The 16,071-nt window shown below is 49.7% G+C and overlaps 3 non-coding genes across 3 annotated transcripts; all 3 read right to left on the bottom strand.

Moving 5' to 3' along the window:
• Positions 1-700: 700 nt before the first annotated feature.
• On the bottom strand, positions 701-892 carry LOC128833226 (U2 spliceosomal RNA). The gene has a single exon (XR_008444144.1). It is a non-coding gene; the product is annotated as a U2 spliceosomal RNA (small nuclear RNA).
• Positions 893-5,840: 4,948 nt separating this feature from the next.
• LOC128833225 (U2 spliceosomal RNA) lies at positions 5,841-6,032 on the bottom strand. The gene has a single exon (XR_008444143.1). It is a non-coding gene; the product is annotated as a U2 spliceosomal RNA (small nuclear RNA).
• A 4,950-nt stretch (positions 6,033-10,982) lies between these two features.
• LOC128833224 (U2 spliceosomal RNA) lies at positions 10,983-11,174 on the bottom strand. The gene has a single exon (XR_008444142.1). It is a non-coding gene; the product is annotated as a U2 spliceosomal RNA (small nuclear RNA).
• Between the last annotated feature and the right edge of the window lie 4,897 nt (positions 11,175-16,071).

Raw genomic sequence — 16,071 nt, 5'->3', positions numbered from 1 at the left:
GGTGACGACCACGTCAGGTCGTCGCTGGCTGTCGGTACCGGGGATGGTGCAGTTCACGGAGATCTCCCCCAGGCGTGGCGCGACGGCTTTCACCAGGCGGTTCTGGATGGCGTTGTGGCGCAGCTGCCAGGCTCTGGAGTGGGGTTTGCAGCTGCACAGGACGTGGGGCAGGGTCCCGTTGGGGTAGCCGCACTTCCTGCAACGCTTGTCTCGGTTCCCGTGGCGGACGGCTCCGTTGAGCGGGACGCAGTTGAGCCGGGCACAGTGGCTGAACCGCCAGTCGGCGAAACGGGTGAAGCCGCCCCCAGGAAGGAAGTGGTTGCTGGTCAACTCAAAGGCTTTCCCCTGGTCTGGTTTACGCTTCAGGGTTTCCACGTACAGCAAGCGGATGGCAGCCTATTACCAACCTCCCTCCCCCAAAACAAACAAAGAAACAAAAAACCCACCCCCAAAGAGACCCACAGTCTAGAAAAGCAGACTGTTGAAAAAACTCACAGCAGAAAGAAGGCAGCCAGCTAGCTTCTTAAACAGAGTCAGAAAACACCCCCAAGAAAGCATAACAGCATCTTGTCATTAAAAGAACACCCAAAGCGCTGCTGGAGATTTCAGCTTTTTCAACTACTTGATAAAAATCTACTTTGAAGAAGCTTCTTCACAGTAAAATTCTTTCTGCTTTTCTAACCAGAACATTCTCCCCAAGTGGAGATGCACCGTTCCTGGAGACACTGCAATACCAGGTCAATGCATGGGGTGGACAGAGCAAGCTCCTCTTCCATCCCCCTGTTTCAAAAATCAATTTAATATACAGTCCTCAAATAAAGGACATATCAGATATTAAACTGATAAGAACAGATACTACGCTGGACCAGAGCTCAAAGAGCCGAGAAGCGATGCAGAAGCTCTGCGACGTACGCACACCCCCTGCTCCCACCGCTTTCTACCGCACCGTGACGAGCTCCCAGACACGCAACCACCATAACTAGGTAACTCTAAGTGAGGATCACTTCCCCGAAATGACTCCAGTGGAAGATTTCAAAGCAAGAAAACCCTTAACGCACGATTCTGTTCAAAGACAGACAAGTCTTGCAGCCGCCTTCCTCTCGCTGGTTTCCCTGTACGCTCCTAATTTGCATAAACTCACCCACTGACCCGTGACTGGCAATCTCTCACTGTTAACTCTTTCAGCAAAAAAAAAGGGGGGGCAAAGAAAGCCTTTCTTATACAGAAGCTGTTCCATACCCCCTCCCTCATCATTTTTGTTGCCCTTTTCTGAATCTTTCCAATTCCAATATATCTTTTTTTTTTTTGAGATGGGGCGACCACATCAGCACGCAGTATTCAAGGTGTGGGGGTGCCGGGGATTTCTATAGAGGCGATATGATGTTTTCTGTCTTATTATCTATCCCTTTCTTAATGATTCCCAACACTCCGCTGCACATTGAGTGGATGTTTTCAGAGAACTATCCACAACGACTCCTAGATCTCTTTCTTGGGGGGTAACAGCTAATTTAGATCCCATCGTTTTAGAGGTATAGCTGGGATTATGACAAGTTTCAGAGTAACAGCCGTGTTAGTCTGTATCCGCAAAAAGAAGAACAGGAGTACTTGTGGCACCTTAGAGAGTGTGCATTACTTTGCATTTATCAGCACTGACTTTCCTCTGCCATTTTGTTGCCCCGTCACCCAGTTTCGTGAGATCTCTGTGTAGCTCTTCGCAGTCTGCTTTGGACTTCACTATCTCGAGTAGTTTTGTATCACCTGCAGATTTTGCCACCTCGCTGTTTACCCCTTTTCCCAGATCATTTATGAATAAGTTGAACGGTACCGGTCCCAGTACAGACCCCTGGGGGACACCTGGGGGTAAGAGGGAAGATCCTCTTCTGACACTGGCAGGCCAGGTGCCAGCTCATGCCAAGGCCCCTAGGCCTTACTGAAAAGTGACAAATGCATGGCTGGAAACTAGTCTTGCTCACCTGTTTGTTAGTGTTGTTAAAACAGGCGTTCGATTTATAAAAATGTGTTTCGTGTTTAGACTTTATGAAAAGCTTGTGAGTGGCTGCATGCATTATTCTCACCTATACTATCTGTAGCCCACGTTATAAGGCGATAGATAAGCGCTGGCACTAAAACTGTAAAGCCCCTTGCCGCCGCCAGTCAGGAGAGAAGCATTGCCAAGTGTGAAATGCTAGTTTACCAGAAGAGGAGTGTAAGGATGCTGGTTCTGGCGCGACCCAACTGACAGGGCCAATTCGGGACAAATTGCTTAAAGCAGGGCAGTTACAGCCCAAGGCTGGGGTTTTCCCACCTCTAAGGCAAACCAAACCAGCCCGACAGGGAGGACTTTGGTTTTACCCCACTGGCTAACCACGGGTCACACGAGCAATTCCCTTCTACACTCCAGTTTCCCAGTTATGGGGACCAGTGCCACTCGTTCTGGGGACAAATGGTTATGAAAACCAATACCCCAGTAAAAGAAAAGAGCTTCTCTTGATCCCAAAGGACCAAGGCCCAGACCCAGCTCAATACACAAATCAGATCTTACCCACAAATCACGCTGTTGCCAATCCTTTAGACTCTAAAAAAAAAAAAAAAAAATCGAAAGGTTTCTTCATAAAAAGGGAAAAGCTCTAGATGAGAGCTAGAATTGGTTAAATGGAATCAATTACAGACAGTAATGGCAAAGTTCTTGGTTCAGGCTCGTTAGCGGTTAGAATAAACCGCAGGTTCAAATCAAGTCTCTGGAGCACATCCCCCGCTGGGATGGGTCATCAGTCCTCTGTGTAGAGCTTCCCTTTGTAGCAAAGTCCCTCCAGAGGTATGAAGCAAGATTGAAGACCAGATGGAGGAGCTGCAGCAGCTTTTTATATTCTCTTGCCATGTGGTCTTTCTTTCTTTGTTCCAAAGACAAGCATTCCATCACCATGGCATGGAAAAACCTCAGAGTTCTGTCCATAGGCAGGTCCCTGCATACCTTGCTGAGACACAAGGCGTGTCTGCCTTCTCCCAGTGGGTCAATGGTATATCTGATGGTCCTTAATGGGCCATCAAGCAGGCTAGGCAGAGCTGACACCAACTTGTCTGGGATGTCACCCGGAAGGAGAGCATACCTTTGAAATACGGACAGTATACAGCCAATATTCATAACTTCAACTACCAAAATGATGCACACATACAGAGAGCATAATCATAACCAGCCAACCATCACCTTGTCTTAGACACCTCATTTGACCCCCTTTATACAAGATTTGGTGCGACCACATCAGGGACCTTGGTTGCAACCATGGTCTTTACGGCCCCAGTTCAAGTCAATAACGTGACAAGGAGTCATCTCCTTTCCAACGAGAGAAGGCCCCGAGACATCAGACAAGCCACTGTGGATCATCCGTGGACAAAAGACTTGGTTGATTGCTCCCCGTCACACGCCCACCAGGAGGCGGAGACCCGCACAAACGCTTGCCCCATCCGCTTGAGCTCGGCGGGGGGGGGGGGGGGGGGCTGGCGGGAAAGAACGGAATAAAAATCCCTGTCGAGAAGAAACTGTTGCCCCTATGCTGCTTGGACTTCAGGGAGATGGCACGCCTTCTAAGCGTAAGCAAGGGATCCCGGCTGTTTGGCTAGGGTTAGTCCTAAGGGACATACGGAGCTTGCGTGTTACAGCAGCTTCTACTACTTTGTGAAACCTCAGACTGTAACTCCTTTGTGTGAGTATGTTTACCTGCTTTAACCTGGTAAATAAGTGTCTTATTTCTTTTCCTAGTTAGTAAAGAGATTCAGCTAGTTTATTGGCCACGCACGTTGTCTTCGGGTTGAGATCTGAGGTGCAATTGACCCGGCTCAGTGACCGGTCCGAGTGACTGGAATATTGTTATGGTTTTTGGTGCAAGGGACCGTCTGTCACAAAGGCAGGCTCACCTGGGTGGCAAGATAGATTCAGGCTGCCCATGGGGGCTGCCTGTGACTCCATGTTAAGGCTGTTCTAGTGCCCGAGGAGTTCACACTTGATACTTGGTTGGTGAAATCGAAATCTGGAACACACAGCCGTGAGGAGCCCCGCTGTCTGCCAGCCCCGGGCGCTTAGAAAGGTAAGTTTCTAGCTTGCCTGGTTCAGAAACCGGAAGGGAAATAAAGAGAACCCACTTTTTTTGGAGAGAGAATCCTCATGATTTTTAAGCCAATCTTGTGATTTTGGGGAGTCTGACTCATGATTTTCCAATGGTGAGGGTGGCAACACTGAGAAGTTACCGATTATCATTTAGCATTTACATTACAGCAGGTTTGGGGTCGGGGGTGGGAGATCAGGATTGGGACCCGTGTGTTCCTGGGTGCAGCACGCCACCTGATGCCTTGCCTTGATCTTACAAACCAAGGTACACGGAACGTAGGCCGGGTGGGGAAGAAGTCTATGTAACTCATGCAGTTGTTGATATACGTGTCAAGATTTGATGTTAAAAAAAAATTGTGAACAGAGTTTGAGCATAGAAGTTTCTGGTTATCAGGGAATAACATACAGATTATCGAGGGTGCCAAGTCTGGTTTAAGATAAGGTGGCATGAGGAACACATAATCTGCAATATCCCCGACTGGGAGTAAAAGGTTGATGGGTCAAAGTACAGACATTGAGATATGAGGGTATGAAGTTCATAAAGTGGCTATGTTTGGGTGTGGAGTACAATGATGATATGATGATGAGGATGGATTGACCCTCATTTGGTGAGATTTAATGTTCAGGGAGTTTATGGTTCCAGTTCATGTAATCCAACGGAGAAGGTCACTTGGTCCCTTTCTCGTAGTGGGAGAACGATGTCACTCTGGCTCACGCCTCCTGGTACTGTCGGTGGCCGGTGACGTGCTCGATGTAGATGTCCCTGGACCATCGGATGGCGTCTGAGACCATGAGGCGCCGCATGAGACGTGCGTAGCGTCGACCGATCCCGCAGGTCCGCAGCACACGCTCGTTGCAGGGGTCCCAGGCGCCCAGGGCTCTGACAATCAGGGCATCCATCTGCACCTCATAGCCCTTCGCTCTCAGGGTGTCAGCCAGGGGGGTGTACTTTTCCAGCTTACGAGCTCGGGCTTCGCAAAATGCCGGAGTCCTGTTCTCAAAGGAGCCCGTGACGTCGGTCTTTTTCTGGGCCTCGTCGGTGACGACCACGTCAGGTCGTCGCTGGCTGTCGGTACCGGGGATGGTGCAGTTCACGGAGATCTCCCCCAGGCGTGGCGCGACGGCTTTCACCAGGCGGTTCTGGATGGCGTTGTGGCGCAGCTGCCAGGCTCTGGAGTGGGGTTTGCAGCTGCACAGGACGTGGGGCAGGGTCCCGTTGGGGTAGCCGCACTTCCTGCAACGCTTGTCTCGGTTCCCGTGGCGGACGGCTCCGTTGAGCGGGACGCAGTTGAGCCGGGCACAGTGGCTGAACCGCCAGTCGGCGAAACGGGTGAAGCCGCCCCCAGGAAGGAAGTGGTTGCTGGTCAACTCAAAGACTTTCCCCTGGTCTGGTTTACGCTTCAGGGTTTCCACGTACAGCAAGCGGATGGCAGCCTATTACCAACCTCCCTCCCCCAAAACAAACAAAGAAACAAAAAACCCACCCCCAAAGAGACCCACAGTCTAGAAAAGCAGACTGTTGAAAAAACTCACAGCAGAAAGAAGGCAGCCAGCTAGCTTCTTAAACAGAGTCAGAAAACACCCCCAAGAAAGCATAACAGCATCTTGTCATTAAAAGAACACCCAAAGCGCTGCTGGAGATTTCAGCTTTTTCAACTACTTGATAAAAATCTACTTTGAAGAAGCTTCTTCACAGTAAAATTCTTTCTGCTTTTCTAACCAGAACATTCTCCCCAAGTGGAGATGCACCGTTCCTGGAGACACTGCAATACCAGGTCAATGCATGGGGTGGACAGAGCAAGCTCCTCTTCCATCCCCCTGTTTCAAAAATCAATTTAATATACAGTCCTCAAATAAAGGACATATCAGATATTAAACTGATAAGAACAGATACTACGCTGGACCAGAGCTCAAAGAGCCGAGAAGCGATGCAGAAGCTCTGCGACGTACGCACACCCCCTGCTCCCACCGCTTTCTACCGCACCGTGACGAGCTCCCAGACACGCAACCACCATAACTAGGTAACTCTAAGTGAGGATCACTTCCCCGAAATGACTCCAGTGGAAGATTTCAAAGCAAGAAAACCCTTAACGCACGATTCTGTTCAAAGACAGACAAGTCTTGCAGCCGCCTTCCTCTCGCTGGTTTCCCTGTACGCTCCTAATTTGCATAAACTCACCCACTGACCCGTGACTGGCAATCTCTCACTGTTAACTCTTTCAGCAAAAAAAAAGGGGGGGCAAAGAAAGCCTTTCTTATACAGAAGCTGTTCCATACCCCCTCCCTCATCATTTTTGTTGCCCTTTTCTGAATCTTTCCAATTCCAATATATCTTTTTTTTTTTTGAGATGGGGCGACCACATCAGCACGCAGTATTCAAGGTGTGGGGGTGCCGGGGATTTCTATAGAGGCGATATGATGTTTTCTGTCTTATTATCTATCCCTTTCTTAATGATTCCCAACACTCCGCTGCACATTGAGTGGATGTTTTCAGAGAACTATCCACAACGACTCCTAGATCTCTTTCTTGGGGGGTAACAGCTAATTTAGATCCCATCGTTTTAGAGGTATAGCTGGGATTATGACAAGTTTCAGAGTAACAGCCGTGTTAGTCTGTATCCGCAAAAAGAAGAACAGGAGTACTTGTGGCACCTTAGAGAGTGTGCATTACTTTGCATTTATCAGCACTGACTTTCCTCTGCCATTTTGTTGCCCCGTCACCCAGTTTCGTGAGATCTCTGTGTAGCTCTTCGCAGTCTGCTTTGGACTTCACTATCTCGAGTAGTTTTGTATCACCTGCAGATTTTGCCACCTCGCTGTTTACCCCTTTTCCCAGATCATTTATGAATAAGTTGAACGGTACCGGTCCCAGTACAGACCCCTGGGGGACACCTGGGGGTAAGAGGGAAGATCCTCTTCTGACACTGGCAGGCCAGGTGCCAGCTCATGCCAAGGCCCCTAGGCCTTACTGAAAAGTGACAAATGCATGGCTGGAAACTAGTCTTGCTCACCTGTTTGTTAGTGTTGTTAAAACAGGCGTTCGATTTATAAAAATGTGTTTCGTGTTTAGACTTTATGAAAAGCTTGTGAGTGGCTGCATGCATTATTCTCACCTATACTATCTGTAGCCCACGTTATAAGGCGATAGATAAGCGCTGGCACTAAAACTGTAAAGCCCCTTGCCGCCGCCAGTCAGGAGAGAAGCATTGCCAAGTGTGAAATGCTAGTTTACCAGAAGAGGAGTGTAAGGATGCTGGTTCTGGCGCGACCCAACTGACAGGGCCAATTCGGGACAAATTGCTTAAAGCAGGGCAGTTACAGCCCAAGGCTGGGGTTTTCCCACCTCTAAGGCAAACCAAACCAGCCCGACAGGGAGGACTTTGGTTTTACCCCACTGGCTAACCACGGGTCACACGAGCAATTCCCTTCTACACTCCAGTTTCCCAGTTATGGGGACCAGTGCCACTCGTTCTGGGGACAAATGGTTATGAAAACCAATACCCCAGTAAAAGAAAAGAGCTTCTCTTGATCCCAAAGGACCAAGGCCCAGACCCAGCTCAATACACAAATCAGATCTTACCCACAAATCACGCTGTTGCCAATCCTTTAGACTCTAAAAAAAAAAAAAAAAAATCGAAAGGTTTCTTCATAAAAAGGGAAAAGCTCTAGATGAGAGCTAGAATTGGTTAAATGGAATCAATTACAGACAGTAATGGCAAAGTTCTTGGTTCAGGCTCGTTAGCGGTTAGAATAAACCGCAGGTTCAAATCAAGTCTCTGGAGCACATCCCCCGCTGGGATGGGTCATCAGTCCTCTGTGTAGAGCTTCCCTTTGTAGCAAAGTCCCTCCAGAGGTATGAAGCAAGATTGAAGACCAGATGGAGGAGCTGCAGCAGCTTTTTATATTCTCTTGCCATGTGGTCTTTCTTTCTTTGTTCCAAAGACAAGCATTCCATCACCATGGCATGGAAAAACCTCAGAGTTCTGTCCATAGGCAGGTCCCTGCATACCTTGCTGAGACACAAGGCGTGTCTGCCTTCTCCCAGTGGGTCAATGGTATATCTGATGGTCCTTAATGGGCCATCAAGCAGGCTAGGCAGAGCTGACACCAACTTGTCTGGGATGTCACCCGGAAGGAGAGCATACCTTTGAAATACGGACAGTATACAGCCAATATTCATAACTTCAACTACCAAAATGATGCACACATACAGAGAGCATAATCATAACCAGCCAACCATCACCTTGTCTTAGACACCTCATTTGACCCCCTTTATACAAGATTTGGTGCGACCACATCAGGGACCTTGGTTGCAACCATGGTCTTTACGGCCCCAGTTCAAGTCAATAACGTGACAAGGAGTCATCTCCTTTCCAACGAGAGAAGGCCCCGAGACATCAGACAAGCCACTGTGGATCATCCGTGGACAAAAGACTTGGTTGATTGCTCCCCGTCACACGCCCACCAGGAGGCGGAGACCCGCACAAACGCTTGCCCCATCCGCTTGAGCTCGGCGGGGGGGGGGGGGGGGGGGGCTGGCGGGAAAGAACGGAATAAAAATCCCTGTCGAGAAGAAACTGTTGCCCCTATGCTGCTTGGACTTCAGGGAGATGGCACGCCTTCTAAGCGTAAGCAAGGGATCCCGGCTGTTTGGCTAGGGTTAGTCCTAAGGGACATACGGAGCTTGCGTGTTACAGCAGCTTCTACTACTTTGTGAAACCTCAGACTGTAACTCCTTTGTGTGAGTATGTTTACCTGCTTTAACCTGGTAAATAAGTGTCTTATTTCTTTTCCTAGTTAGTAAAGAGATTCAGCTAGTTTATTGGCCACGCACGTTGTCTTCGGGTTGAGATCTGAGGTGCAATTGACCCGGCTCAGTGACCGGTCCGAGTGACTGGAATATTGTTATGGTTTTTGGTGCAAGGGACCGTCTGTCACAAAGGCAGGCTCACCTGGGTGGCAAGATAGATTCAGGCTGCCCATGGGGGCTGCCTGTGACTCCATGTTAAGGCTGTTCTAGTGCCCGAGGAGTTCACACTTGATACTTGGTTGGTGAAATCGAAATCTGGAACACACAGCCGTGAGGAGCCCCGCTGTCTGCCAGCCCCGGGCGCTTAGAAAGGTAAGTTTCTAGCTTGCCTGGTTCAGAAACCGGAAGGGAAATAAAGAGAACCCACTTTTTTTGGAGAGAGAATCCTCATGATTTTTAAGCCAATCTTGTGATTTTGGGGAGTCTGACTCATGATTTTCCAATGGTGAGGGTGGCAACACTGAGAAGTTACCGATTATCATTTAGCATTTACATTACAGCAGGTTTGGGGTCGGGGGTGGGAGATCAGGATTGGGACCCGTGTGTTCCTGGGTGCAGCACGCCACCTGATGCCTTGCCTTGATCTTACAAACCAAGGTACACGGAACGTAGGCCGGGTGGGGAAGAAGTCTATGTAACTCATGCAGTTGTTGATATACGTGTCAAGATTTGATGTTAAAAAAAAATTGTGAACAGAGTTTGAGCATAGAAGTTTCTGGTTATCAGGGAATAACATACAGATTATCGAGGGTGCCAAGTCTGGTTTAAGATAAGGTGGCATGAGGAACACATAATCTGCAATATCCCCGACTGGGAGTAAAAGGTTGATGGGTCAAAGTACAGACATTGAGATATGAGGGTATGAAGTTCATAAAGTGGCTATGTTTGGGTGTGGAGTACAATGATGATATGATGATGAGGATGGATTGACCCTCATTTGGTGAGATTTAATGTTCAGGGAGTTTATGGTTCCAGTTCATGTAATCCAACGGAGAAGGTCACTTGGTCCCTTTCTCGTAGTGGGAGAACGATGTCACTCTGGCTCACGCCTCCTGGTACTGTCGGTGGCCGGTGACGTGCTCGATGTAGATGTCCCTGGACCATCGGATGGCGTCTGAGACCATGAGGCGCCGCATGAGACGTGCGTAGCGTCGACCGATCCCGCAGGTCCGCAGCACACGCTCGTTGCAGGGGTCCCAGGCGCCCAGGGCTCTGACAATCAGGGCATCCATCTGCACCTCATAGCCCTTCGCTCTCAGGGTGTCAGCCAGGGGGGTGTACTTTTCCAGCTTACGAGCTCGGGCTTCGCAAAATGCCGGAGTCCTGTTCTCAAAGGAGCCCGTGACGTCGGTCTTTTTCTGGGCCTCGTCGGTGACGACCACGTCAGGTCGTCGCTGGCTGTCGGTACCGGGGATGGTGCAGTTCACGGAGATCTCCCCCAGGCGTGGCGCGACGGCTTTCACCAGGCGGTTCTGGATGGCGTTGTGGCGCAGCTGCCAGGCTCTGGAGTGGGGTTTGCAGCTGCACAGGACGTGGGGCAGGGTCCCGTTGGGGTAGCCGCACTTCCTGCAACGCTTGTCTCGGTTCCCGTGGCGGACGGCTCCGTTGAGCGGGACGCAGTTGAGCCGGGCACAGTGGCTGAACCGCCAGTCGGCGAAACGGGTGAAGCCGCCCCCAGGAAGGAAGTGGTTGCTGGTCAACTCAAAGGCTTTCCCCTGGTCTGGTTTACGCTTCAGGGTTTCCACGTACAGCAAGCGGATGGCAGCCTATTACCAACCTCCCTCCCCCAAAACAAACAAAGAAACAAAAAACCCACCCCCAAAGAGACCCACAGTCTAGAAAAGCAGACTGTTGAAAAAACTCACAGCAGAAAGAAGGCAGCCAGCTAGCTTCTTAAACAGAGTCAGAAAACACCCCCAAGAAAGCATAACAGCATCTTGTCATTAAAAGAACACCCAAAGCGCTGCTGGAGATTTCAGCTTTTTCAACTACTTGATAAAAATCTACTTTGAAGAAGCTTCTTCACAGTAAAATTCTTTCTGCTTTTCTAACCAGAACATTCTCCCCAAGTGGAGATGCACCGTTCCTGGAGACACTGCAATACCAGGTCAATGCATGGGGTGGACAGAGCAAGCTCCTCTTCCATCCCCCTGTTTCAAAAATCAATTTAATATACAGTCCTCAAATAAAGGACATATCAGATATTAAACTGATAAGAACAGATACTACGCTGGACCAGAGCTCAAAGAGCCGAGAAGCGATGCAGAAGCTCTGCGACGTACGCACACCCCCTGCTCCCACCGCTTTCTACCGCACCGTGACGAGCTCCCAGACACGCAACCACCATAACTAGGTAACTCTAAGTGAGGATCACTTCCCCGAAATGACTCCAGTGGAAGATTTCAAAGCAAGAAAACCCTTAACGCACGATTCTGTTCAAAGACAGACAAGTCTTGCAGCCGCCTTCCTCTCGCTGGTTTCCCTGTACGCTCCTAATTTGCATAAACTCACCCACTGACCCGTGACTGGCAATCTCTCACTGTTAACTCTTTCAGCAAAAAAAAAGGGGGGGCAAAGAAAGCCTTTCTTATACAGAAGCTGTTCCATACCCCCTCCCTCATCATTTTTGTTGCCCTTTTCTGAATCTTTCCAATTCCAATATATCTTTTTTTTTTTTGAGATGGGGCGACCACATCAGCACGCAGTATTCAAGGTGTGGGGGTGCCGGGGATTTCTATAGAGGCGATATGATGTTTTCTGTCTTATTATCTATCCCTTTCTTAATGATTCCCAACACTCCGCTGCACATTGAGTGGATGTTTTCAGAGAACTATCCACAACGACTCCTAGATCTCTTTCTTGGGGGGTAACAGCTAATTTAGATCCCATCGTTTTAGAGGTATAGCTGGGATTATGACAAGTTTCAGAGTAACAGCCGTGTTAGTCTGTATCCGCAAAAAGAAGAACAGGAGTACTTGTGGCACTGTTGAGTCTGAACTTTTGATGAGCTTAAACTTAACCCAGACTTGATGTCTCTGTCTGAACTTTTAATCAAAGCTCTGACCTGCGAACTACTCATAACACCCCCCTCCCCTTAAGTAGTCATCTCCCCTTTTCTCTTTCTGAATTTACATTTTAACCTGTTTTATCCTGTAGAATCTTGATTGATTATACATGACCATTATGATCTGTTAATCACTTTGTTTACTTCTGTGTATAAATATTGATGCTCACCCCTAATAAACTTGCCACACTTACTCTGAAGCTTTTCAAGCTAAGGATAGTGTGAGCCCGTTGATCAACGAATTGGTGTCTGGTCTCTGACAGATTGTGAGCCCCATACCAACTCCGCACGAACTCGGGTGCTGGAGAGGTGAGTGAGGACTTGCTTTTTACCTAACAATTTGGGGGCTCGTCCGGGATTTCCTTCTGGTGCGGTGCCTCTGTCCAGTGGTCAGACCACTCATATACGAATTGGCAGGCGCCACGGGAGATTTCTCCCAGCCAATTCAATATTGAGGGGTCGTGTACTGGACAGCAGGGTAAACGCCAGTTGGAGGGCTCCTGTCAGACACCATGGGTCAAGGGACTAGCGTGCCTCTTGAGAGTCCGTTGGGGATTGTAAATAAGTTATGGAACGAAGGGAAACTCCCAGTACAGACAGGAATGTCTAGGAGGAAGTTGTACACACTGTGTGTAAGGAATTGGACTGGGTATACCGCGGTATTGGCCGACCCGGAGATGAGGTGGCCTTCGTATGGCTCTTTCGAACAGGCTGCCTTAAGAGGAGTAAGGAGCCAGATCGAAAAAGACCATCCGGGACAGTTATGTTACTGGTTTTGTTGGGACACAGCAGCAGAGCTGTGGAAATCTTTAAAAATTATGGCAGTCAGGTATTCTCCCGAGAGTGAACCCCCCTCCATGTTATTTCGATGAAGGGTGTAAACCACGGCGTGTTTTGACTCGTCAGTTGGTCCCCACTGCACCTGCCCCTATTCCTCCGCAGGGGGACTCTCTCCAGGGCGCAGAGGGGAATCTGTAGGACTCCAGATCGGAATCTCTGCAGAGGGATAAGGGGGAAATGGAAGGGCACACCTCGGGAGGAGTAATTACTAGGCAAAAGATCAAGCAGATGCAGCAGGTTGCATACCCCTCCCCTGGGGACGCCCAGAGGGTCCGGTCACATCCGCAGATACTTACACCAGGGACGAATACACCCCTGCACCACCAGCTCAGCCCGTTCCCCAGGCCTGGATCAACTACTGGCAACAGCAGCAGCTGCAGCAAACTCAGCCTCCTCAATGACGGTACCCCGGGGGCGAAGGCAAACAATGTGATGGTCTTATTTCCTTAATGTCTTTAGCCGGCTCCTTCCTCACTTTCTCCCCTCCCAGCAAAGAGCCTCCTCTAACCCTTTCAGTCCAGGGACTGCCTGTCTCCTTCCTCAATGATACTGGAGCTACTTTCTCTCTTTTAAATCATGCCCCCTCTCCCTGGCTATCCAGGTTAAAACTGCAACTGGGGTGGAGGGCAACCCACAGTCTCTGGGACTCCCTTTGCCTCTAAATGTTATTTATGCTGATAAATGTTTTTCTCACCATTTTCTTTTTTCCCCAGCTTGTCTGATCCCTTTGATGGGCCGGGATTTACTCTGTAAGCTTGAGGCTACTTTAACCTGCACTCCTGAAGGGGTAGGATTATTGATGACAGTGTTAGGAGATTCGGACCCAACTCAGGGTAATTGGGAACCCCCCCCCCTCTCCCCTGACCTCACTGACTTGCCTTTAACCCTCTGGGGAATTTCTGACACTGATGTAGGCCTGCTCCTTTCAGCAGAGCCAGTAAGGATTCAAGTGAAGCCCTCCTTAACCCCCCCGTCAGTCCCTCAATACCCCCTGTCACTGGAAGCCCGGGAGGGCATCCACCCCATTATCGAGGGATTCATTGCACAAAAGCTAGTCCGCCCTCAGCGCACTCCCTGTAACACCCCTATACTGCCTGTCAAAAAGCCTCCTAAAAAGGACGGAGACCCTATTCGTTGGCGCTTTGTACAGGATCTACGGGTTGTTAATCAGTAGGTGGTCCCTCTTCATGCAGTAGTTCCTGATCCAGCTACTCTCATCAGCCAAATCCCCTGGGATGCTGAGTGGTTCACTGTTATTGACTTAAAATCAGCCTTTTTCAGCATTCCTGTGCACCCAGACTCTCAGTATCTCTTTGGTTTCACCTGGGAGGGACAAAGTTATGTCTGGCAACGACTTCCTCAAGGCTACAGAGACAGCCCCATGATTTTCAGCCAATGCCTCCGGCACGACTTGGAAGGCTTCACCAGTCCGCAGGGATCCACGTTAGTCCTATACGTAGATGACATCCTATTAGGTAACCGCGAAGAAGCTGCCCTCCGCATCGATGGTAAGGCACTTTTATTATACCTACACACCAGAGGCCACAAGATAGACCCTAACAAGATTCAGTGGGTCTCACAGAAGGTCCGATATCTGGGCTTCCTGTTAACCCCAGAGGGGAGACAAATGGACCCAGTCCGCATAAAGACTATCCAAAACTGCCCTCTGCCAAACACCAAGAAACAACTTCAACGTTTCTTAGAATTAATTGGCTTCTGTCACCCCTGGTTGCTGTCCTGCGGGGAGTTAAGCAAACCGTTCCACCGACTCACTGCTAACCTTGCTCCTGACCCTTTGCAGTGGTCCCCGGACACAATCCAAGCCTTTCAGTTACTCAAGGACAGTGTGGCCTCCTCCATGTCTCTCCGCCCCCCCCCCCCCAATTACAGCAACCCTTTCACCTTTTTGTCCACGAGAGGGGCGGAATTGCTAGTGGCGTCCTTACCCAGCTGAGCGGGCCCCACCATTTCCCGCTTGCTTTTTACTCTCAGCAGATCGACCCTGTCGCTCAGGGAACCCCATCCTGCACCCGGACTCTGGCAGCAGCTGCCCTGCTGATCACAAAGGCAAAGAGCCTGACCCTGGGTCATTTTACCACGGTTTGGACCTCTCATGCCTTGTCAGCCCTTCTGCGTAGGGGCACAACCCAAGTCTTTTCGGCCCATCGTCAGCAACAGCTAGAGGCCGAACTCTTAAAAGACACTAACCTAATTTTTGAAAGATGTGGGCCCCTTAATCCAGCTACCTTGCTTCCTGACCTGCCAGTCCTCCAGGATCAGCACGACTGTTTGGAAGTAGTTTATAACATCTTACAAATAAGGGACCTGGCTTATGCCGGATGGCTGAGCCTGCCTCACTCGCTCCACATACCCCGTGGCAGTTCACTGGCACCATGATAAGGGGGGTCACTACGGCACACACGCCCTTGTGGACACCATCGCTCGCTTTTGGTATGCTCCAGGCATTCAACCCTACTGCCTGTCAATAGTGAAAGCATGCAGCACATGTCAGCGTAATGGACCTGCTCCGCCTCTTAACAAAATTAAGGGTGGAAGACCTCCGCCTGCTGCTCCATTTCAACATCTTCAAATTGACTTTGCAGATATGCCAAAGGCTTTTGGGAAAAAGCACCTCCTTGTTTTGGTTTGCCCTCTGACTTCCTGGGTCGAAGCTTTTCCTACTGCTAATTGTACTGCTGCCACAGTGGCGAAGATTCTCCTTAGAGACATTGTACCCCGTTTTGGCATCCCTCTCGTGCTTGACTCAGATCGCGGACCTCACTTTACTGGTCATGTCCTTGGCCGTTTAGAACAAGGACTGGGCATTTCACACTCCTTTCATACACCCTACCACCCCCAGTCTGGCGGGAAAGTTGAGCGTATGAATAGGGAGCTTAAGTTTACATTGGCTAAATACTGTCAGGAAACAGGGTTAAAGTGGCCTCAGGTACTTCCCTTGGTCCTGTTTCACCTTCGTACTCGCCCAACCCGTGTATTGGGATTATCCCCCTTTGAACTGCTCTATGGACACCCCCCTTTCAAAGGCGGGGCGCTACCACGTGCTGATGTTTCACTATTGGGAGGGGATCATATGACCGCGTGCCAGTTTCTCTCCCTACAGGCTCGCCTCCGTACCCTTTGGAAAGCCTCGCAGTTTTCCCAGACCGTGCCGCTGGAAGAACAGATCCACCCGTTCCAACCAGGGGACTTCGTCTGGGCCAAAAAGTTCGTTCGTGGCGACACCCTCCAGCCGAG

This window comes from Malaclemys terrapin, chromosome 2, assembly GCF_027887155.1.
Source record: "Malaclemys terrapin pileata isolate rMalTer1 chromosome 2, rMalTer1.hap1, whole genome shotgun sequence".
NCBI classification, from domain to species: domain Eukaryota; kingdom Metazoa; phylum Chordata; order Testudines; family Emydidae; genus Malaclemys; species Malaclemys terrapin.
Note: the sequence above shows the minus strand (reverse complement) of the source record. Positions and strands in the feature narration are given on the sequence as shown.